At 40.9% G+C, this 23,676-nt stretch overlaps 1 protein-coding gene across 3 annotated transcripts in view; it reads right to left on the bottom strand.

Annotated features, from left to right (window-relative positions):
- The window catches only part of SERPINI1 (serpin family I member 1), a 99,078-nt gene extending 76,275 nt beyond the window's left edge, over positions 1-22,803 (bottom strand). For 2 of the 3 annotated variants that reach the window (XM_027875662.1, XM_027875663.1), the window contains exon 1: positions 22,619-22,801. The gene's annotated coding sequence lies outside the window, so the exon portion shown is untranslated. Of the gene's footprint in view, positions 1-22,618 lie in introns of all 3 variants that reach the window. The other variant, XM_027875664.1, reaches the window with a different exon arrangement.
- Positions 22,804-23,676: the final 873 nt, after the last annotated feature.

Raw genomic sequence — 23,676 nt, forward strand, 5'->3', positions numbered from 1 at the left:
CACACACACACACACACACACACACACACACACACACACACACACACACACACACACACACACCTTTCCAGTCTTTTTAGCCCCCCAAATACTCTGCAATCCAGTAACATGGGCCTGCTTCTTGAAACAGACACCAGACATGTCATCTCTTAAGTCCAGGATTTTTACTGACTGCCCTCCATACCTGGAACTCTCTCATCTCTGTCTCCTGGCTTCTTTCCAGTCTCAGCTAAAATCCCATCCTCTGCAAGAAATCTTTCCAGTCCTTCCTTAACATCGGTGCCTTCTCTCTGTTACTTCCAATTATTCTCTATAGAGCCTTTTCGGACACAGTTGTTTGCTTCATCTCACCCGTTAGACTGTCATCTCCCTGAAGGCAGGACTCTCCTTTGCCTTTTTTTGCATCTCCGGCACTTAACAATGCCTGACACATACAGTAAACACTTAATAAATGCTTTTTGACTTGATTTGACAATCTCTCCCTTACCGCTGCCTTCATCTTATCTGACTACAGACATGCTCAGGTCTCCCCTGTCTTATTTAAAAAATAAAAAAGTCTGGGGCAGCTAGGTGGCACAGTGGATAGAGCACTGGACCTGAAGTCAGGAGGACCTGAGTTCAAATCCAGCCTCAGACCAACACTGACACTTACTAGCTGTGTGACCCTGGGCAAGTCACTTAACCCCAACTGCCTTAAAAAAAAATAAAGTTAAAAAAAAAAAAGTCCTTCCCTTGTCCCTCCTACACCAGTCAGCTATCGATCTTTCTCACATTCCACTTACTGCTAAATTCTTGAGAAAGTTGTCTATACTCAAAGTCTCCACTTCATCACCTTCCTCATTTTTCAGTCCTTTACAACTGGGCTTCTGAACCTGCCATTCCAAAAAGATAGCTCTAAGGTCACCAAACCCAATGACTTTCTTTCATCCATGAATCACTTCTCATGTGAGTCAATCAGGAAGCTTTCCTTATGTGCCTCCTACTTGCCAGGCACTGTGTTGGGGGCTGGGGACACAAAAATAAAGAGGGAACAGTCCCAAGCTCTGAGGAGCTCATGTGCTGTAGCATCTGAAACAGAAGCTAAGGGACAAGGAACCATTCTGGAGGCAAGGGTGGTCAGAGACACCATCCTCTCTGGGTTCTCCTCCTAATTCTGGAATCATTTCTGCACTGGTGCTTTTTCTTCAGCAGTATTCCTTAATGTGACATTGTCCAGTGTCTCCAACTGCTTACAGAAGGCTCTATCTCAGGATCTCATCTGCCCATCAAACTCATTGCTATTTCCCCTAAACCTTCTGATTTCACTTTTCCTGCCTGCAGTACTACCATTTGCTCAGCTCCTAGATTTTTAATTTTTTTGTTATTTTTGTCTCCTCTTCTCTCATATATATACACACATATGTTATCAGGGATTGTTGACTGCATCTCTTAGATATCTCTCACATCTGGTGAGCAGAACCAGGAGAACACTGTACACAGTAACAGCAAGATTGTGTGATGACCAACTTTGACAGACTGAGCTCTTCTCAGCAATACAATGATCTAAGACAATTCCAAAAGACTCATGAGGGAAACTGCCATCTACATTCAGAGAAAGAACTATGGAGTATGAATGCAGATAGAAGCAGACTATTTGCTCCTTTTTTTTCCCTTTCTCGTGGTTTTTCCCTTTTGCTCTGATTCTTCTTTCACAACATGACTAATGTGGAAATATGTTTAATATGATTGTAGTATGATTGTTAATGTGATATATAGCTTATATCTGATTGAATGCCATTTTGGGGAGGGGAAAAAATTTGGAATTCAAAATCTTATAAAAGTGAATATTAAAAACTATAAATAAGTTAATCAATTTAAAAATATCTCTCACATTTGTCTCTTTTCTCTACTTTCATTATAACCACACTATTGCAGGCCCTTATCACCATTTTCTTGGACTGTTACAACAATAGCAACAAAAGCTAGCATTTGCATGCACACAGGCAGGAGTAGCAAAAATTGACACTGGGTAAGCTAGCGTAGTGTTGGGAGGTGGGGGTGGGGAAGGAAAACCCTGAAGAAAGGAAGTATGAACTCAGGAAGCAGAGAGATCAATGAATTTAGGGGCACATGGTGTTCAATGCTGCGTTAGCCACTGAGGGCATTTCTGTTCACGGTTTTTAAGGTTGGCAAAGCACTTCAGAAATATGACCTTACTTGATCTTCAAGACAACCCTTGTTGTAAGGTCAGTGCTATTATTACCCTCATTTTACAGAAAAGGAAACTGAGGCTGTGAGAGCTTAGGTGACTTGCTCAGGGTCACACAGCTATTAAATATAGGAGTTGAACTTGGATCTTCCTGAGTTCCAGTTCAGCACTCCATCCATTTCACCAGCTAGTTGAAATGAGCTCCCTACAGGTCCTTTGACCTCTGCTCCCTATTTTCTTTTCCTCTGGACTCCAATCCATCTTTCATAGCACTACAAGAACTCTCTTACTCATAAATCTGACTCAAAAATCTTCAGTGACTCCCCACTGTCTCTCAAGTAAATGTCAATATCCTCTGCCTGACATTCAAGGACTTACCAACTCTACTACCACCTTACCTTTTTAACCTCAACTCCCATTCTTTCCTTCTTGCATACTTAGCTCTAGTCAAAATGGTTTTCTTTCTTCCCCTGAAATCCCACACCTCGGCACCTTTGCTCAGATATTCACTAAGGCTGCATTTTCTTCTTCCCCATCTTTACCGTTGAATCATAACCACTCTTTAAAATCCATCCTGAATGCCACCTCTTCTAGGAAGTCTCCCTTGGTCACCCTATGACTTTGCACTTCCAGTGCCCACATGACACTTCGTACCACAAACACCTAATGCACTCATTTAATATTATGCATTACCACCCTGGGCTACAGAAATGGAATGGTAAGAAAAAATACCACGAAGGTGGAGGTGGGCATGAATTCCAACTCTTTTATTTACTACTTCTGTGACCTTGGGCAATTCACAATATCTCTGAACTTCATTTTGCCTATCCATCAAAAATGAATGCTGGATTAGGAATGGTCCAGATGTCACAGAAATCTATATCCCACTGGTTGGTTCTCTACTGAGGAATGCAGGGACAGATTGGGGGCAGGGGTGTCCATCAACTTGGAAAAATTACCTCTTTATTTTCACTAACCTCTAACTCAAATTTATGATTCCTGTCACTCACTTAAAACACTATACTGAGAAAGGGTCCACGGGCTTCAACCAGCCTGCCAAAGGAGTCCACGGGAGAGAGAAGTCTAAGAACCTCTCCCAAGATCTGTAAACTTGTTGCTTCTCTGCCTCCGTGTCCTCAATTCTTTGTTAGAGTAAATGGAACATGACTTATCTTTTTCTTGATGATCTGGGGACATGAACATGAATTACTAGTGGATTAATTCATCCTCCCTGTGCCAATTACTGCTTATAGTAAGTTGGACCAGTCCCATCACCTTTCTGGGCCTGTTTCTCTATCTGGAAAATTAGGAATTTGGAGTAAATCAGGGTTCTGTACTTTCACTGAGTCATGGACCCCTCTGATGGCCTATGGAACTCTTCTCAGAATTATTTTTTAATGCATAAAGTAAAATGCATGAAGAAAAACTATTCCATTGAAATACAGTTATCTATTATTTTAAGTTCACAGACCCCAGGTTAAGAGCCTTGGGACCAAATGATCTTCAAGTTCCCTTCCTACAATCCCGTGAACAGAGATGCCCTCAGTGGCTAATGCAGCATAGAGTGCCATGTGTCCCTCAATTCAATGATCTCTCTGCTTCTTGGGTTCATATTTCCTTTCTTCAGGGTTTTCCTTCCCTGCCCTCACCTCCCAACACCACCCCTAGCTAACCCAATGTCAATTTTTGTTACTACTGTCTGTATGCACAAAAACAGCATTCTCTCACCCACCTTCCCATCTGTTTTGGGCTTGAAAATCCAAAAACATGATTTAGTAGAAATAGCTACGTAAAGAAAGAGCAACTAGACTTCTACATAAAAGTTAAAGGGACTGTCATTTGAGAGGCCTACAAAAACCTCATGGCATTTATTCAGGATGGTCATTTTTTACTTATTTTAGGTTCTTAACTGGATAAGAAGGCAACTAGATATTTAATCTATCTGTGTGCTTGTGTGCACACTTACACACACACACACACACACACACACACACACACACACACACACACAGGCTCTCTGTGAATCCTAAAAGGAAACAGATAAAAAACATCATTGCAAATACAAGCCTGTGCAATGTTCAACTGTAAATGAATCTCATCGGCAGGTATCATCCGCTGCAGGCTACATGGGTCTTCTATTAAAAATAATAACAGTAATAATATTTGCCAGCTGCAGAAATGAATGATGACAACATTTCCATAGTGTGCATAAGGACATCAATTACTGTAGCTTGTCTGGTAGGTTAATGATTCTCAGTGATGGATTATTCATGCAAGTTGGCCAGCTGAATATTCTACTTCTACTCTGGGGTAAAAAGTATAACACATCTCAATTAATTATGCCTTATGCAAGCTCAAAAGCAGGAATCAGACTTAAATATTGAAATACGACAACATGGTGGTAAGGAAGGCCATGGGGTACAAAGTCCAGGACAGAAACAAAACTATTGAGAAATAAGAAAATGAAGCCTACTCTCTTTAGTTTGGTTTTGAAATTCTTTGTTGGCTCCAGGGACCCCAAAATAGAAGAAACAGTCTGGTTCAAATAATGTGTTAAAATAGCCACAATGATCCTTTTAAAAAATATATGAGGGGAATTAAATTTGGATGAATGAATTCAACCAACACATGAAAAATAGATTCATGGGGCACCTGACTATCTCTGTTCAGCTGTTTCCATAGTTTCACATTTAAAAATTATACAATTATTCTCAGTTTTCAGGGCATAATACATCATATTCAAATTTTATGGAGATTATTCTTTTTGAAAAACCATAAATTCCTATTAGAGAAAAGTCTCTTTTTTAGCATTGTTTCTGGAAAAAATAAAATCCCAAAGAACAAAGGCAGTTTTCCTCCTTCCAAAGCTCCAATAGCATCATTGTTCTCTATACATATTACCCTCTGACAAGTGTAATGTCAGGAAAAGAGGGTATCAATTTACAGAGGATAAGAACCAGTTGTGAAGCATATGGTTTGCAAAGTAGCAGGGCCGGTAAACTAAGGTTTTTTTAGTTTAATTTTTAAAATACATATGAGTGATCTCCACATTACTAGCTATACAATCAACCATATTGAAAACATCAGTAGGGCAGGGAACAATTCTTTCACATTGCTGCATCCCTCCAGAGACTAGCACGGTAATTTTGCCATAGCAGGCACTAAAGAAACAATTCATTTCTTTTTGTGAATGAACTTAAACAAAAATAGAAGTTTAAACACAGCAGAAATCTGAGAAAATGTTCTCTATCTACATACCTGATGCTTCCAATGAACATCTCATCAATCACTTACTAAGTAATACACTGCTATATACAATTTTACCAAATAACAATAATAATAATAATAATCTTCCTACCTCTTCTTTCTACCTCCTATTCCTATCCTAGACCTTCAGCGTTCAAACTTTTGGGTCTCTGGATCCCTTTACACTCTTAAAAGACAAGGCCTGCCCCAAGAGTTTTTGTTCATGTGCGTTTTACCTAATGCTATCTACCATACTGGAAATGAAAACATCTTAGAATATAGTTTTGATCCCCAGGAATCTCCAGACCACATTTTGAGAACCACCATCCTAGCCTACAGGGGAAAAGAAAGAGTAGGCTAGACCAGAAAAAGATGAAGAAGGGGAAGGGAAGAAATCAGACGATATTCAGGTTACCAGGCATGAGCTCTTCGTTCATAAAGGAAAACAATGGTAAAATAGAAGGTTTAACAGAAGATTGAGTTGTGTGTCCTAGAAAGTGGGCTGCATTTGAAGCAAGAGAAGCTGGGGTCAAATGCTGACTGTCACTTTCAGTGTCAAATCACTTGACCTTTTTTGGCATCAGTTTCCCTATCTTTCAGTGAGGAGAGAGAAAAGAGAGAAAGAACGGGAAGGGCTTACTCAATGACCCCCAATGTTCCTTCCAAAGCCAAATCCATGACTAAGGTGAAACACAATTTCATCAGGAATCCAAATACTCCTTTCTGCTCACGTAAAAGTTATGGTTGTTCTTGGGTTAGTAGCTTTCTAGGAGGGTAATTCTTTTTAGAAGCCATTATTATATAAACCACAAATTTTCAGATGGATGCCGACTTAACAGATATATAGCTTGTATCTTCCCTACAAGTTTCACTGAATACATCAGTGATTTTATTAAAAACATACACATAAAGAGGAGAAATTATTCTCTCAGGTTATTGAAATTTTGTGATCCTTGAAGCTAAAGCAGTATTTGGGAAGGTTAGAATGTGCCTATTGCTAATTCACTCTTAGAATAATGGACTTTTAAAGTATATTTTTATTAAATAAATTTGTATTGATCTCTTTTGTTTTCATATCATCTACATTTCCCAAAATATCACTACCTCTTCACCTCCCTCCCCCAACTACCTCTTACAAGGAAGAATAAAAAGAGGAAAAAAAATAGTTCAGCAAAATTAACCAAAATATTGAAAAAGTTTAACATTATATGCAGCTTTTATACCCAGAGTCCCCTTCATAGAACATAGCATATGATTTATAACCAGACCTAACATTGCCAAGTATTATGGTACTATGGATCATTCTCATCTATGTAAAACAAAGAGATGGGGGGCGGGGCAGGCGGGGAGACAGAATTAAACGAAAATAATAATGATGATGATATTTATACTGCGCATACTATGGGCCAGACACTGTACTAACAAGTACTTTAGAATTATCTCATTTGATTCTTGCAACAACCCAGGGTGTCAAAATAATCCCTGACTGTACTCCCTGATCTGAAAAAAACAAAACAAAACAATAATGGGCTTTAATGCTCCAAAGAAAGCAAAGCTGTGACCCTGAAGATCCTTATGGAAAATTCCAACTTCAACTTGAACTCATTTTTATGTACAAGAGATAGCCCCCTGGAGTGGACAGTGAGATAGATTTAGAGTCAGGAGGACCTGGCCTAACACCTGTGTGAGCCTGGACAAGTGACTTAACCTTACAATCTCAGACAACTATCTAAGACTTCTTGACAAGGCAGCTTGGTTGAGATCTGCTCATGTTTTCAGGGGGAGTTAACCAGGTTGAGGAAATCACTTTTTGGGTTTTTTTTTTTTGGTGGGGGGGGGGTGTTTGTATTAGAAGTGTTCTATTTGTCAAATGAAATTGCTTCTTGTGTTCAAAAAAATAGCAGTAGATATTAACACTAAACATTTATCAAGTTCCTAACATTGTACACAGTGGTACAAAGTCAGACAAGGCAGAGTCTCTGCCCTCAAAGAGCTTACACTCTAATATACCATTAAAATGAATATTGATTCTTTTAAAAATTATTTATTTTATTTGTAATTTATGGATTGATTAATGATTCTTAATATGACTTTAAAGCTAGAAGGAAACTTGGGCATTGTGTAGTCTAATCCTCTCCTTTTAGGTCTACAGGGGTTAGTTAAGGGCAAGGTCATCATACAATAATGAAGAACCAAAGTCAGGACTGAAACCTAAGGCCTCTGAGTTTAAACTAGAACTTTCCCCTATACTTCTGGCTATATCAAAAACCGAAATTAAATGATGAAAGCAGCATAGGTAGTAGAGTAGATGAGAAAGTGGAGTAAGGAGGAAGAAACTGATATACAAGTAGCATCTTTTATGGCCTGGTGAAGCACAAATACTAGAAATTTGAAGTGACTGAAAATGAAACTTATTTTCCCCTTTCTACTTGAAAAACACTGATTTATACTGAACAGATATATAAAAAGGAAGTTTCTAAGAATAGGGTATGGATTATGGGACCATGGCTTAAAACAGAGAAATGACATGTTCCTGACCAAGGATGGAGTATACCCAGACTGATAAGTACATATCTACCTGGTTTGTTCCATATCCAATTAAAAGAGCTTTAAAGTGAAAGGAATGTAGACAGAAAAAAAAAATTGCCACATACATCCCTCTAGATAGCACACAGTTACCACAATTAGGAAGAATAACAGCTGAGACATTAGAAGTTCACAGCAAGCAAAATCCAAGAAAGGAGCCAATGATAAAACCCATGGCTTCAAATGTGAAATTTAGGCAGCAAGCAAGGTAATTTAGACATCCAAATTCAAGATGACTAATTTGACCAGCTATGTAATATACAAGGATGAGAACTGTGACTGAAATATGGTGGGGGTGTCTGGGTGGCGTGGAAGATAGATCACCAGCTCTGGAGTCAGGTCCAGGGGGTGGGAGATGGAACATGATAGAGAACATCTGGAATAAGGTCAATAGAGGGAGAAACAAAGATTTTTTTTCATCAGAGCATACTATAAACTTAATAGTATAAATATATTATATATTACAGTAAAAAGCTTTATAGTAAAAAGCACCAAGATGGAGAGAGAAACATTACAACCACGGTACAGAAGCATGATACAACAGTCCTCAGGGACGTCAATTATCCAGACGTCTGCTGGAGACCTCTGTTTCTCTGTGTCTATCTCTGTCTCTCAAAGCAGAAACTAGATGACCGCTTCTCAGATGTTATAGTGAGAGATATTTTTCTTTATGGGTTGGAGGAAAAGCTACTGAGGAACCATCCAAATATCATATTCTACAATGTTCTGACCTCTGTCTAGCAGACTATATAGACATAATCATTTGAGATACTAACCATATTACCTCCTAGGTGGACTTAAATAAAACACAGGAAAAGTAGCCCATTCCTTCTCTTCTCTTTCTCTCTCTTTTCCCCCACCCCACCCCAAACGGAGCAGCTAACAACCTTCTGGCTTTCCTTGATGATATCTTTCAAAAAGTGAAAGAACCAGCAAGGAGAACTTCTATTCCAGATCTCCTCTTCACAAACAGGAAGGGACTCTGAAAGGGTGGCAATGATGAAACCTTAGGGGAGAAATGCCCCTTTTCTTATAATTTGTGCTACAGAGTAAAGCCAGGCATAATCTGTTATGTAGCCTGGATTTGGGGAGAACAGATTTTTGAACTAGCCTTCAGACTACATCAGTCCAGGAGAGATGAGAGATTCTCAAGACATAAAGAGAAAAAAAAAATTCCCACATGAAAGGAAGACAATCATCATCCTAAGAGACTGATGTGGATCTGAGAATCCAGGAACCACCTCATATTTCTAAAACATATGTATAGGAATGGGAAGCAAGTGCAAGAAAATGAGGATGAATACAAAAGCAGAGCACAGCATTCTAGGAATGGTGGTGGGGAACCCATGGCCTCGAGGGCCCATGTGGCTTTCTAGGTCCTTAAGTGGGCCTTTTAACTGAATCCAAACTTCGCAGAACAAATCCCCTTAACAAAAGGATTTGTTATGCAAACCTTGGGCTCAGTCAAAAGGCTGCACCCAAAGACCTAGAAGGTCACATGTGGCTTCAAGGTCGCAGGTTCTCCACCTCTCCTGGTTGGGGGTGCTAAGCTTAAGGATGAGCTGAGGCTCCCAAGATAACTAAGGACAACAGGACGCTGGGAATGGGAAGCAGATTCAGGGCGAGGTCACCGCCCATGGGCGTGGGGGTGGCAAAGTCTGTCAAGAGAGAAGGCAGGGCTGCTAAAGTGTTATTTGGCTTCCATTTTGTCTGCCAAGAAAATAGTCTCTGAGCTGGAAAGGATGGGATCAAAATGGTAAATAGAATTGATAACCCAAGATAACTAGTGATAGCATAAGCTATCTACCTGTGGATCCCGATGAATTTAAATGTCTTAGCCCAGATAAACTACATCCTTGACTTCTGAAAATAAAAAAAAAGAACCAGTAGATATAATTGCTGAGCCATGGTCAATAATATTTTAAAACCTATGAAGAGGTATTACCAGAGTGGAAAAAAGCAAATGTCCTGTTTTTTTTTTTTTTGTTTTTTGTTGTTTTTTTTTTTTTTTACCTAGGGGGGTTGCAGGGACAGGGTCTGCAAACTCTAGACCAGTGATCTTGACTTTAGATCCTGGCAAAACTATAGAACTTGAAAGATATGGTAAGGAAGCTTCAAAAAAAAAAAAAAAAGGCAGTAATCACAACTCAGGGTGATTCAAGTAAAAACGGGTCACACCAAAATAATCTTACTTCCTTTGTAACGACTATTAAAAGGTTACATAGTTTATAAAGAGTTTCGACAAAGGATGGCTAAAGATTTCATGATAATGTTGTGAGAAATATGGAGAGATGTGGGTTAAGAAATACTATAATTGTACTGATTTGGATATTTTTCTATAGCTGGCTTCAAAAAGCAGACATTAATGGTTCAATTTCAACTTGGAATGTCTCTAGTTGACTGGCTCAAGGATTTGTGTTTGGCCCTGTGCTAAATGTTTTTAATCAATGACTTGGATAAACACATAGATGGCATGCTCATCAAATTTGCAGATGCTGGAGAGGATACAAAAAATTGGAGGGGATGCCTAACATATTGAATGACAGAGTCAGGACTCAAAAATATCTTGACAGGGTAGAAAATTAGGCTGAATCAAAAAAGATGAAATGAAATAGGGATGTGTACGAAGTCTTATACTTGGGTTCAAAACATCCCAACTTAAGCATAAGCAGGGGGACAGCAAATGAGATCAAGTATTAAAGGGCTATGTAAACCTTAAAGTATTCTACGTCCATCACCATTCTTATTAATAATAGTGCTAAGATTTACTTATTTATATAGTGCTAAGATTTGCAAAAATGCTTTACATATATTTCCTCATTTAATCCTTAAAACAATCCTGTGAGGTAAGTATTATTATTATTCCTATTTTACAAATGAGAAAACTGAGAAAGACAAAGGTTAAGGAGCTTACCCACAGTTACACAGCTAATAAGTATCTGAGGCAGGATTCCAAATCAATTTTTCCTGAGTCCAGGTACAGCTCTCTCTCTCCACTATACAATTACCTCTCCAAAATAACAATAACAATGGTTTTAAATTCAATATAATTGATACAACATGATCTAAAGTTTATATAAGACTTTAAGGTTTGCAAAGGTCTTGGTATGTTAATTCATTTGATCTTCACAACCACCCTGGGAGGCTGGTGGTTAAATGACTTGCCCAAAGTTATTTATCTATAAGTGTCCCAGCCCTTCCTGGGATTCAACCTACTCAACCTACTGCCCCACCTAGCAAAATAACCTAAACCCCTGAGGTTAACATCCAAAATCAACAAGTTCTTTAGGCTAATGCCCTCAACCAACAATATGCATTTTCCAGTATTAGAAATTGATCCATCCCAAGAGAGATCAATGGAATCATTCAACCCCACATCATGTATCATTGCAGACATGCCAAAGCATATCATAAAATGAAGGTTCCTGAAACATGAACTTAGAGCTGAAAGAAATCTTGGAGATCATTTCTTCCAGTCCCTTTATTTGCTGAAGGGGAAACCGAGGGCAAAAGAGGTCACATGACTTACCTGATGCCATACTTGGAAGAAGTGGCAGAATGAGGATTTTAACTCAGACCCTCTGACCCCTAGCTTCTTCATTCTACCACGCTAATGAAAGAGCTTGGTTCCTAGGAGGGGAAAATAAAAAAGAAAAGAAAAACTGCCCCAAATTCCCTTCCCTGGAAATTGTTTGGCAAAGATAAAGCTCTGACCCGGTGATTCATGGCTGCAGTGAATGGCTCTAGTTTTGAGAGCTGGTATTTGGGAAATGCAATCCACTTAGGAAAATGAGATTATTAAGGCAAAGTAAATCACATCTGCCTTCATTCAACACCAGGCACAGTACAAGGCCCTTAATTTTAGAGTACTTTGTTCTCCCAAGAGGAGCTTGGGAAGCTGGCTTTCAAAATGGCCTTCCACTCCTCCACACCAGGAGGACCACCAGTCAAATCAGCAGCTAGGGGTGGGAGAGCCATGCCTAGGCTCACTTGGCCTCGGTAGCTCTAGCACCTAATACATTTCCTTGCACGTAGTAGGTGCATAGTAAATGATTGCTGAATTAGTACAATATAAAAAAGATGAGGCATGTCAATGGCTAGCATCTATATGGTGCTCTAAGGCTTGCAAAGCACTTTCCATATGTTAAATCATTTGTTACTTCATTATGGAGTAGGTAAAAGCAAGGCAACCCTGTTAAATTCCAGTTTCAGAAATAGCAACTGTTTCCATGAAAAAAAAAAATGCAGCTGACAAATCCCTGCCAAATTACAACTGAGTTAAGAAGCTTCCTGATACTGTAGAAAAGAACCTTGGACCAGGAGTCAAAGACCTGAGCTCCTATTAAAGGGGAGTGATGGTAAGGATCACTTTGAGACCTGCGAGAAAAAGAAGGAAGCATTTCCTTCCTTTTCCTAGAGAGGTGGGGGGGGGAAGGGGTATTGCATACAAAATAAGACCTGATCAGTGCAGAGGCTAGTTTTGCTTGCCTATTTTTCTTTGTTACAAGAAAGATGGCAGCAAAGGTGGAATACATCCAGATAGAAATTGATTGAAAAACAATAGGCATCAATAACATCCCCCCCTTTTTTAAGATCAAAGTTCAAATTCTGCTGGGTGACCATGAACAGGTCAGTGCCCTTTGCTGGGTCTCAGTATCTTCCTTTGTAGAAGGAAGGAGTTGGTAGAAAGGAAGCCTGGTGGTACCCTGGGAAATGTGGCAGATCTGGAGCCAGAGGAGATGGGTTCATATTCTGGCTCGGTGGCTTACTACTCAAGGTGACTCTAAGTGACAAGCCCCTTGACCTGTCTGCATTTGAGTTTTCTCATGTGTAACAGGAAAGGTTGGACCACATGGCTTCTAAAGTCCCTTTTCCCATGAAATCTCTGATCCTCTGACTAGATGACCTGCAAAGCCTCTTCTAATTCTAAAGCAAACAACATTTATTAAGTACCTACTATATACAAGGCACTATGCTAAGTGCTGGGGAGATGAAAGCAAAAACTCCAAAATTTCTGCCCTCAACAGGGTGAAAATGAAACAAACATCGAGAATAATTGAAAGTAGAGAGTGAAATGGGACAAAGAGGAGAGTCACCAAAAAATGCTCTAAAACGTAAAGGGAGAGAGAATACTTTGTTGGCTGCGGTGGGGGTAAGGGGGATTCAAGGATTCTTCATAGAAGCAGAAGCTGCCCGAGATGAGCTTTAAAGGAGTAGAAGGATTCTTTCTTAATGTCAGAGAGAAGATTTTATATTCTAGGCAGGAGTCAGGGGGGTGTAGCTGTTTCAACACACAAAGTCAGGAGACAGCCAGAGATATTTGGAGATTTGCTAGTAGGTCAAGCTAGCTTTAAGGTATCAGCAAAGAGGCACCATGAAATAGTTAGAAAGTTGGAGCCACATCAAGAGAGTTTTGAATGGCTGAGACAAAGAGGTTGTATTTTATCCTATAGGCTATAGGGAGCCACTGAATGTTTTTCAAAAGAGTAACACGGTTACTAAGCATTAGGAAGATTACTTTTAGTGTAATTTTGGGTGAAGAATGGGCTGGATAGTCTAGTTAGAATGCCATTATATGAATCTAAGCAAGAGATAATGAAGGTTTGGACGAGGGTGGACCACATAAGTGAAGAGAAATGGCCCAAACAAGTGAAATGATTAAACAAGTTGTGGTACATGATTGTGATGGAATACTACTGTGCTATAAGAAATGATAAGCTCGATGATCTTAGAAAAACATGGAAAGACTTGTACTAAATAATGAAGAGCTAAATAAGCAGAACAAAGAGAACATTGTATACAGTAACAGCAATATTGTTTTAAGAATGACTTTGAGAAAATGAGTCATTTTGCCTCATTGTATAAATACCCAAGAAAGAACAGAAAAATAGATGTATAGAATAATTTTACATATACACCTATCTGTATCCAACGGCAGCCTGCTCTAGGGAGAAGGAAGGGGAAATTTACATAACTATCATATATTTAAAAGGAATAGCAAGTTGTACATAGTAGTTTTGCAGTTTCATGTGCAATCTTTTTTTTTGTTATGTTATGTTATAGAATTACATGTTTTATTCTATAAATTAAAAATAAATTTAAAAAAACACATACAGAAAAAAAAAGAGAGAAATGGATCGACACAAACAATGTAGAATTGGACTCAACAAGTAGGGATCATGGAGGCAAAGGGAAAAAGGAAAGCCCAAGGGTGACTTTCCAGCCCAGGTGACTAGGAAGATGGTGGCGCCTCCGACGGTACACATCGACATGTGCACAAAGCCTCTGATTACATCCTATTTCTTTGTAGTCCTCTTACATCATCTCCTTTCCATCTTCTTCTCCCTTACATCTTTTCTTTCTTACATCTTCCCTCCTAACTTATTCCCAGGCTCTCCTTTCTCTAATCTGTTGTTCTTATGGGAAAGGTAAAAGGAACACGCATATATCAAGTGCTTACTACATGCCAGGCACTATTTGATCCTTACTGCAATCCTGCAAACTAGGGGCTGTTATTATCCCCAATTTACAGTTGAGGAAACTGGGGCAAACAGGGTTAAGCAATTTGCCTAGGGTCACACAACTAGTAAGTGCCTGAGGCTGCATTTGAACTCTCACCTTCCTGACTCCAGGCCCTTCCTCTAAGCTACCTAGCTGACTTTTATGGCAGTCAAAAAACCCGTATAGCAAACCTTAAACTCTATGTAACCTTGGGCTTATCCACCAAATTATTCCATTTATATTAGGCTGAAATAATAATTTTTGAGGTTCACGTGTAAAACCCTTCCAAAGGTGGCTTCAGCCATTATTTACCTCTACCAGATCACATTACAGCCAAATTTACCTACTTGTTGTTCTCTGAACTTGGGCATTTTCTTTTCGAGCCTGGACTGCCCACGCCATGCTTGGAATTTGGTCCCCTCTTCCCTTCAGCCTCTTAAGATTTAAAGCTTCATTTAAGGCTCACGTGAGATGTCACCTCCTACCAGAGGTCTTAGGATCACACATTTCAAGCTAAAAGAGGACATCCAGCCCCATCCCCTCATCTGACAGATAGATTAACTGAGGCCCAGAGGTGAGGAGCTTGTCACACAGATGGTCAGTAACACAGGTGAGATTAGAACTGAGGTCTTCAGACCGGAAGGCTGTGTTGCCTCCAAGTCCTGTGGATTATGCCTCTGGCCTGCTTTTGTTTAGTTACTAGCTCTGTCTTTCTCCTCAACTTCACTTACACAGTCACATGTTGTATTACCCAGTAGTGTTTAAGCTCCTTGAGGACAGGCACGGTTTATTTTGTCTGCGTCCCCAGAATGCAAGCCAGGGAGCTCACTCCTAAAGAAAACAAGATTACTAGATGCATCTCATTTGCCAATGAGCTCCAGGGCTGAAGACAGACAAATAGGTGCATAGATTTCTCTTTGCAAGTATAAGAGTCAGTTTCACTGGTTCCATTCTGAAATTATTTTTGTAAAAAATCAAGAGATTATACCAACAACTTGGCCATTTTATGTAAATACAAATGCATACAAAAATCAAGGTTATTTTTATCTTTAAAAATTTTTTTAAATGCTTCTGCCAAATTAAGTGAATTTATTTCACTCATAAACCATTTCATTTTTATTCTATTTTAACCAATAAGAATACAAGCTCTTTAAAGGCAGGTTCTATTTCTTCTTTGTCTTTTGTATATTCTCAGCATTAAGCACCAAGTCTTTCACATAGTAGGTGATTAATAAATGCTGGAGGGATGAATGGATGTATAGGGCTACATTTAAAGCTAAACATAAAAACTGGAGACTAGGACAAAAAGGCATCTTTCAGAAAGATGTGAGCACCATAAGCTCAGCACCATTTATCACTGATTGGCCATGAGAACCAAACTAAAATGGATCTTTATCAACGTTTGTAAGCAAATTTGTCCTCGAGAGCAGGAACCATAGGATAGTTATCTTGAAAGAAACAAAAGAAAGAGGTAAGATGTTTATTTTAAATACTATTGGGTGCTATTCATCTCATTCAAAGAACCAGCGTCTTTCAGACACCCATTTTAGCAGCAATGATAAATAGGAGCAGTATCTGATTATTAATTCTCAAACAAAAATCAGTTATGTTTATTTTCTAGACGATCAAAGAGAGGGAAAAATGCAATCTTCCACATTTGTTTAAATACTCAGCATCTGTTGTTCATTTTATGGTATGAAATCCATTTCTCTCTGCAAGGCTGGAATAACCTATGATTAACGGACATTTAAAAGGGAACAATATTTTAACGTCTTCAAGGGTCCATTATTAATCATGCCTTTTGATAGGATACTCAAATGGATTTGTGATCTCATCAATTGGGATACTTTTTTTCAACACAGCATTCACTCAGTCAGGAAGCCTTTATGAAGTGCCAACTACTGGAAGGCGATGGTCTAGGCAAGGTCGATACAAAACTCAAAATGGAATAGCCCCTGCCCTCAAGGAGCTTCCATCCGCACCACCCACGTCTGCACTTCTAGCTCAGCTCTTGTTCTTGCCCTCCCAGAAGTCCACTGAAGGAGGCCCGTCCAGAATGACGTTCCCTTCCCTTGATTTCTGCAGACTTTTCGAGGACGGCATGGCAGCTACTTTTCTTCATTCTCACCACCCGATATGAGTGTCTCTGCCTCTCCCTCTCCATTCTTTACGTACTTTGACCCTTAGAAATCCCTTATTTGTAATGTGTTGCATGGCCCCACGCCCTCCTTGCACCTTTCCACTGACCTTTAGGGGATACACAACTTCATTTCTTTGAAGACTGCAGTGTTCCATGATTTGAAATGATACAACCACAGCACAGGATGCGCTAGTGATCCCTTAAACCGAAGGTCAAAAGAGCACCTTTTTCAAAGGATTCCACAGTAAGATGATGGTTAGCCATCAGGCATTCAGAACTGGTAAGAGCAAAACTTGGCTGAACTCCTGACTCCAAGGTGGCTAAGCTAGAAGATTCAATCTTCCATTCACCCCCCCCAACCAATATAGAATCATATAGAATTTCATCAGCACCTTTGCAAGTGTCTTATTTTTCATCAAATTGCTAGTCCAGCAAATGACTATTGGTATTGGGAATCGAAGCTGTCCTCTTCTCCCCTATAGCAGTGGTGAACTACTGAAAGGCATACTGTGGTGGGAAGGAGATCTCGAGCATTCCTGCCTTCCTTCTATATCGTCTAAAAGATTCCTCACTGGGGGAAGGGGGGGGCTTGAAAGGAGGACCCCTCTCCTCCTTGACTGAATTAGACAACATTTTGCTGTTACCATGCTTTCTTATTCTTTTTAGTGAAACACACTAATTTGCATAAATCATTTAAAAGTAATATTAATAAAAGCAAAACACACGCCTGATAGGGCAGAGTGTTGAACTTGACTGGATTCAAACGTGGATTCAAATCCCAAATCTGCCTGTAAACAGCAATTATTCTTTTCTGGTCAGAAATCTGAGGGACTTTTCCTCTCAGAATGATTCTTTTATTAAGGCAAACTAGGCCATCTTTGGTCTCCATTCTTCCCTAACCTTTAATTACTGAATGGGTGTTACTTCAGACAAACTGAGACCTGGGAAAGACCTAGCTTAAAAAGGCTGAGGTTTCCCACTGCATCCAGGGCCACTGTCAGTCATCCTGGTCCTGTGTCGTGCTGCTTGGTTGTGATGACTCTGGAGGACAGAGTGAGGCTGATGACTTTGCCTCACTCAAACCCAACTCACTTGCAAGTCAAGACATCCCCCTCCTGATGTCACTGGTCCTCTTTGAGAACAAAGGACAAACAACAACATGACATTGGTAGCCTCTATGCTTCAAGCAATTTCAAGCAAGGGTTATCTGCTAAGTCACAGATGGGCTGTGATTTGCACCGGTGGGAGAGAGTTCTCATACTTGGAAGTCACCAAGAAGGTGAAATCGTACCTTCTACATGTTTTTCATGTACATAAACTAGGAAAGATGTGAAGTGTAAAACTGCACTGGTTAAGATAAGAATCTCATCCCCAATGGCTTTTCTGCTCTAAAGGGCAACCAGCCTTTCGACTAGGGGAGCCAAATACTTACGTAACTTACTGATTGATCTCAAAAGGGTTGTACTTTGCCCATTCACAAAACACTTTTCCACAACACCCTCATTGATAAGGCTGGTCCATTGTAGGACTAGTAAGATAATTGTATAGGTTGCTGCCACTGTTTATCAAAGGGACCCAGTGACTTAGCCAGGCAACAGAACTCATTACCACTTACTGGGCTTCACACTTGAATCTAAGGCGCACATTCCACTCACTAGTAAATCTAATTCAGTACGTATTTAGAGTGTTCTTTCCGAGTGCCTGGCTGCTCCCACATATTTGAGAAGGAGCTGGCTACTGCGAAACTATGAACATCAAAACTTAGAGAAACTTTGAGGTTTTGAAAAGGAAAGCCCAACTCCCAAAAAGATCCTGACAACAGGAATTTTCTACCAAAAAATTCATTTTCTGCTTATTCTCTTTTGCTGCCTGATAGAAGTTCCAACTTCTCAGCTATGCTTTTCCCTTACCTGCCCCATACTACACAGGCCTCCCACTTAGCAATCAAGATCATCCTTTCCCAAAACCCAAGTGTGGTGTTATGCAAAGAAAGGAGAAGTAAAAACCTAGGTTTAAAGGGATATGAAATGGGCAGAGACACTTTCATGACAGTTTTCAAAACCCTTCTGAATTCTATTCTTAGGAGCAGGGTGTTATCACTCATTAGTCAACATAAACTGCTGAAAATCAGTAACATGGGATGGTGGAAAGAGCCCTGAGCTTGGAAGGAAAGGACATGCATCTGAATTCTGGTTCCGCTACTTAACGAGTCATGTGATATTGGGGAAATCACTTTGCCTATTTGGGCCTCAGTTTCCTTATCTGAGAAATGAACAGTGGAGTAGATGACTTCTAAGATTCCTTCCAACTCTAGATTTAGAATCTGGTGAACTTCTAGACTTCATCTCTAAATTTCTAAAACCCCACTAAGTGCATTCTCCAAAAAGTTTACTGGCCTAACTGGGATCAAACTTGCCCTGTCATTTCTTCCTTAATTTTTTTTTAAGATGCAAACCACTACCACCTGCTTATCTTTGAGGTGGAAAGCTTTCAATGAGCTACTTCCAACTCCTACCAGCAAGGTTTCCCAATCAAGTGAAATATTAAGCCAATGGAGTGACCCTGTCAATCAATAACTATCACTGTTGTTTCCTTTCCCCACCATACATCTTATCCAGAGCACCCATTCAGGCAGAAAAATATAATTTTTTAAGTTTCTTTTTTTTTTTGTTCTTTCTATAGCCCATCAAGGTTCAGATAACAGCAAGTTCTACTGTCTGAATGGGTACATACACATGTAACCTTTTCTTTCCTTCTTCAACAACCTGTGCCTGGGCAAAGGCTAATGATTTCATGTCAGTAATCCTCTCTTGAAAATGTCATTTTTGGAAAGTGTCTCCCCCAGGGAAGCAGTCTTCTAGAAAATGGCAATTACAAAGAAAGGACAAAAAAATTACTTGTGAGATACATTAACAATAAATAAAAACAAAAGGTGGCAGGTCTCCTTTCCACCTTCTCAAGGCCCTTCTCTTCACATCTACGGGGGGGGGGGGGGGGCGGAGAAGGGGATAAACTCTTGGTCAGCTTTAGTCTCAATCTTTTGTGTTGAACAGATCAGACAATTTTCCTGTTGGAAAGATAAATCCAGGCTATGTATTTATTTTTGCTCAGTAAGGTCGGCATTCAGAATTTCAAATGGCAAAAAGGCCAGAAAAAAATGTAAACGGGAATTAACCATATTTTCTTGCTACTGAAATGGCAACTCTAAAGGCGATTTCTAAAAAATCATTTGGTAAATGTTTATTTTTATTTCTGAGCTACCCTACATAATGCTAACCTCAGATAAGTTCATTCTATGGCACTGAAATCAAAAGAAAAGAGGTTGGATTTTACCCTGGGTGGTGATTTGCGTAATATAATCAGAGATTCCCTCCTTCTCAATTCTTCACCATATATAATCAATAATGTATATACATGGAGTCTTGGTGATCAGAGACTTCATTTCAACATCAACTTATTATGAGTCAGAAGGTCAAGGGAACCTCTGAAGGTGGCGCCTTGGCAATCCGATTCAGTCGTTCACCCTAATCTCTTGTTTATGATATGCTTCACAAGTGAAGGTGTTTCCTGAGCTTCACCAGAACCGCTATCGACACCGTAATGTTCTGTATTTCATGTATTCCTGCGTGAAATTCTGGCTGTGCGTTAGCTCACCGGAGGCAGCCCGAAGGATATATAAATGTGCCTGGGTCACAAAGTACTCTGCTTTTGTCCAATGGTCCCAAGTCAAATACCTTCCAATCAATAAATCAACAAGTAATTATGCATCTACTATGTGCCAGGCACTGAGCCAGGTGCTGAAGATACAAGGAGAAAGAAAGAGGCATGCATTAAACCAGAATCTTTTATCAAGTAAGACTTCCCAGATCATTTCTTCTATTAGGACTGAGGGTTACAGGGGGAAAATAATGACAGGAGAGATGAAGGAAAAGAATCAGGGTCACAGAGCCCAAGATGCTAACTCAGAAAGTATGGTTCCACATACCAAAGAACTGGATAAGCACAGACATTCAGAGAAAATTTGAAGTTTTGAAAAGGAAAGCCTGACTCCCAAAGGGATCCAGAAAGAAAGAATTTTCTCTATAAATCACTTTTCATGTGGCTGTGGGCAGGAGACCTTCCCATAAATACATCAGTTTTCAAGCCTTACTCCACTTAACCCAAATTCTCCTCCGTCTCTCCACAGCAAAAAGGTACAAAAAAAAAAAAAAAGACATTTTCCTAGGGAGAGAGTCACACTCAGAATGAAGACAGAATACCTGCCATAGTGCAGCCAGGGCAGAATCTGACCAAGGGTAGTAGCAGTATAGGTCAACCACCACTGTTTCTTCTTCATAAAAAAGCTGGTCACATCTGGCACTTACCTGATTGCCTCAGGGACAATGTGAACACAGCTTTTTCTAACCCTTTATTTATTTATATATTTATTGGTGTTGTACACAGATAAGAACTCCTTGCTCATCCTTGATTCACTTGGGTTGTCAAACACTCATTAGCAATGAACTTCACACTACCAAAGGAATGACTCTGAGACTGTTTTAATGGTACTACAACTTGGTATTTTTTTAAAAATAGAAATAAAAAACAATAGCCTAAGAAAGCCAGCAATAAGCAAGCAGAAAGCCAGCAGGAAACCAACGAAGTGTGAGAATGGAAAATAAAATTGTAGTAAACAATCACTAAAGATTATATTTCAACATGAGTCAATTGTCTTTGGTACCCTATTCTGAGAAGCATCTCTGTACCATAAGATGCCATCATGATAAACACATTCTAGCACAAAGGGATGCTATAATATGCTATTTTAATAAAAAAAAAAAAGACACACTATGACCTCTTTTGCTCTGAAAAATCCCACAAAACAGGCAAATGAACTTCTGTATTTTCGTAAAAAGACTAGATTGTTGTCTTACAGTCACGAAAAGCTCACTCAGGTTTATAGTAGCTTTCATCACCTGGCATGAAAACAGCATCTTAAATTATTCAACCGCATTCAAAGTGAAGTCAGAACATTGCTTAAAAGTTTTAACATGATGAATAGAGACTGTCTCAGGTGACTATATGACTTCTAAGTGTGTCCCACAGGTCGTTATCACCACATTGATACCTAATAGACCACGACATTTTGGAATTCTTGCTTTTACCTTTAAGGAATTTTGAAATGTGCAAACATTCACCTGACCCATCCAATACCTATCTGTACCGTGGAGAGGTGTACGTAGGAAAGGCAATTAATGGAGAGTACTATATGTTGGATGGGAGGATATTAAGCAAGGTTTTTGTTCCCATTTATGAACCAGGCAATAGAAAGCTAATCCTCCATTCAGCCTCAACAGCTTTTTGATCTGGTCCTTGTTGACCAAAGTTATTCCCCTGAGAGGCTCCATCATCCAACCTTTGGATTATTCATGCAAACCTCCCTTTGCTTAATGTTTCTGAAGCAAATCATAGACATCCTTCTCTGTGGCAGAAAAGGGAAATACACGGATGCTAATGAACCAAAGATAGGGAGAGAGGACCTTGCTCTGAATTTAAAACTTGTTTTCATAATAAAGGAGTTCTTATGTAATTCTAAATCTAAAGCAAAACGCCAGTACTCCAATACAGACCTAATTCAACGGATTCGAAACCGGTCTATTTCAGGCACGGGGGGGGGGGGGGGGGGGGGGCCTCAGAGGGGGAAAAAAAAACCCAAGCGATTCGAATATCACCAAATTCTTCAGATATACGCATCATGCTCTTTCCAAAGGCGGTTCAAATGAATCACATTCCCTCTCCACCCTCTTTCCTAAGTGTAAAATGTATCTTTCATTGAAAAGAGTTTGCAACCTACGTAGGGGGGAAAAAAACCTGGTACTTTAAAATCTGCTACAAACAGTAAGTGGAGGAATTTTCCCAGTAGGCAACAAAGTCAGCCTGCGTTGGGAATGCTCGTCAAAGCAGCGCAGCCGGCTTACCTTGCCTTCACACGCTCCCAAACCCTCCAGAAGAGATGCTGCTGCTCCGTCTCCAGCGAAGCACACACACACACAGACTCCCTCCAGCTCCAGCTCGGGCTCCTGCTCCGGCTCAGCTCCTGCTCCGGCTCCGGCCAGCGCAGCGACTGCTTCAGCAACGCCTTCTGCTCTCACTGCTGCGGAAACTCCGCCTCCTCCGGGTGCCAAATTAAGCTGCCATCGCCGCCGCTCCTCCTCCTCCTCCTCCTCCTCCTGATGCGCCCGTGCTTACTCCAGCTGCGGATGCTGCTGCTGCAGCTCGTCCCCCTCCGGCCTCTCTTACCTTTCCGGCGCCGGCTGCTTCAGCTTCTGCCGCCTCTCGCTATCTTCCCGCTCCACCCCACCCCCAACTTTCCCCGAGTCTCCCACCTCCGACTCCTATTGTTTCACCGGTTGCTCCCACACCTGCTGCCCCGACATCTGCACCTGCTGCCCCAGCCCTCCTGGCTCTAGATTTGGGAGGGAGACTACAGCGGGAGGGAAGAAGGGGATGCTCCTGTCCCCTTCTGCCACCCCGTCCTCGTGCCTCCACCTCCCCCAGCTCAGCGGCCCCTGCCCCTCCCTGGAAAGGTGCTGGAGTTGGGCAATGACAGCTTCCCGCCGCCCGGGCAGCTGCTGCAGCTTCTCCGGTTGGGGCAAGTCGCCCAGAGCTCCTGTGCCCTCCGCCCCACGCTCACCCTGGGGCTCCTTCCTAGCACGCGCCTCCCGCAGAGCCTGGAGCCACCCCAGGTTCTACCCGAGGCGTGCACCAGCCTCCTCCTCCTCCTCCGCCCCCTCACCCCCCGCCCGATCCCAAGCCCGAGCCGACCGCCCTCCCTGATTGGGCCAGGTGAGCCAAGACTCCTCCCCTTCTCTCCGCTCCCCAGCGCACCCTCCCTTCCTCCCAGCCCCGCCCAGGGGAGCCGAGAGATCCTCGACGATTGGTCCGCGCCGTCCCCACCCATCTCCGGGAGCCGCGCGCAGGGGCCGCTGGGTGTTGTAGTCCGATGCGGGTTCGAGGCTGTGGGCAGGGCCGATGG

Source organism: Vombatus ursinus, unplaced genomic scaffold (genome assembly GCF_900497805.2).
Source record: "Vombatus ursinus unplaced genomic scaffold, bare-nosed wombat genome assembly UNPS02014810.1, whole genome shotgun sequence".
Taxonomy (NCBI): Eukaryota; Metazoa; Chordata; class Mammalia; order Diprotodontia; family Vombatidae; genus Vombatus; species Vombatus ursinus.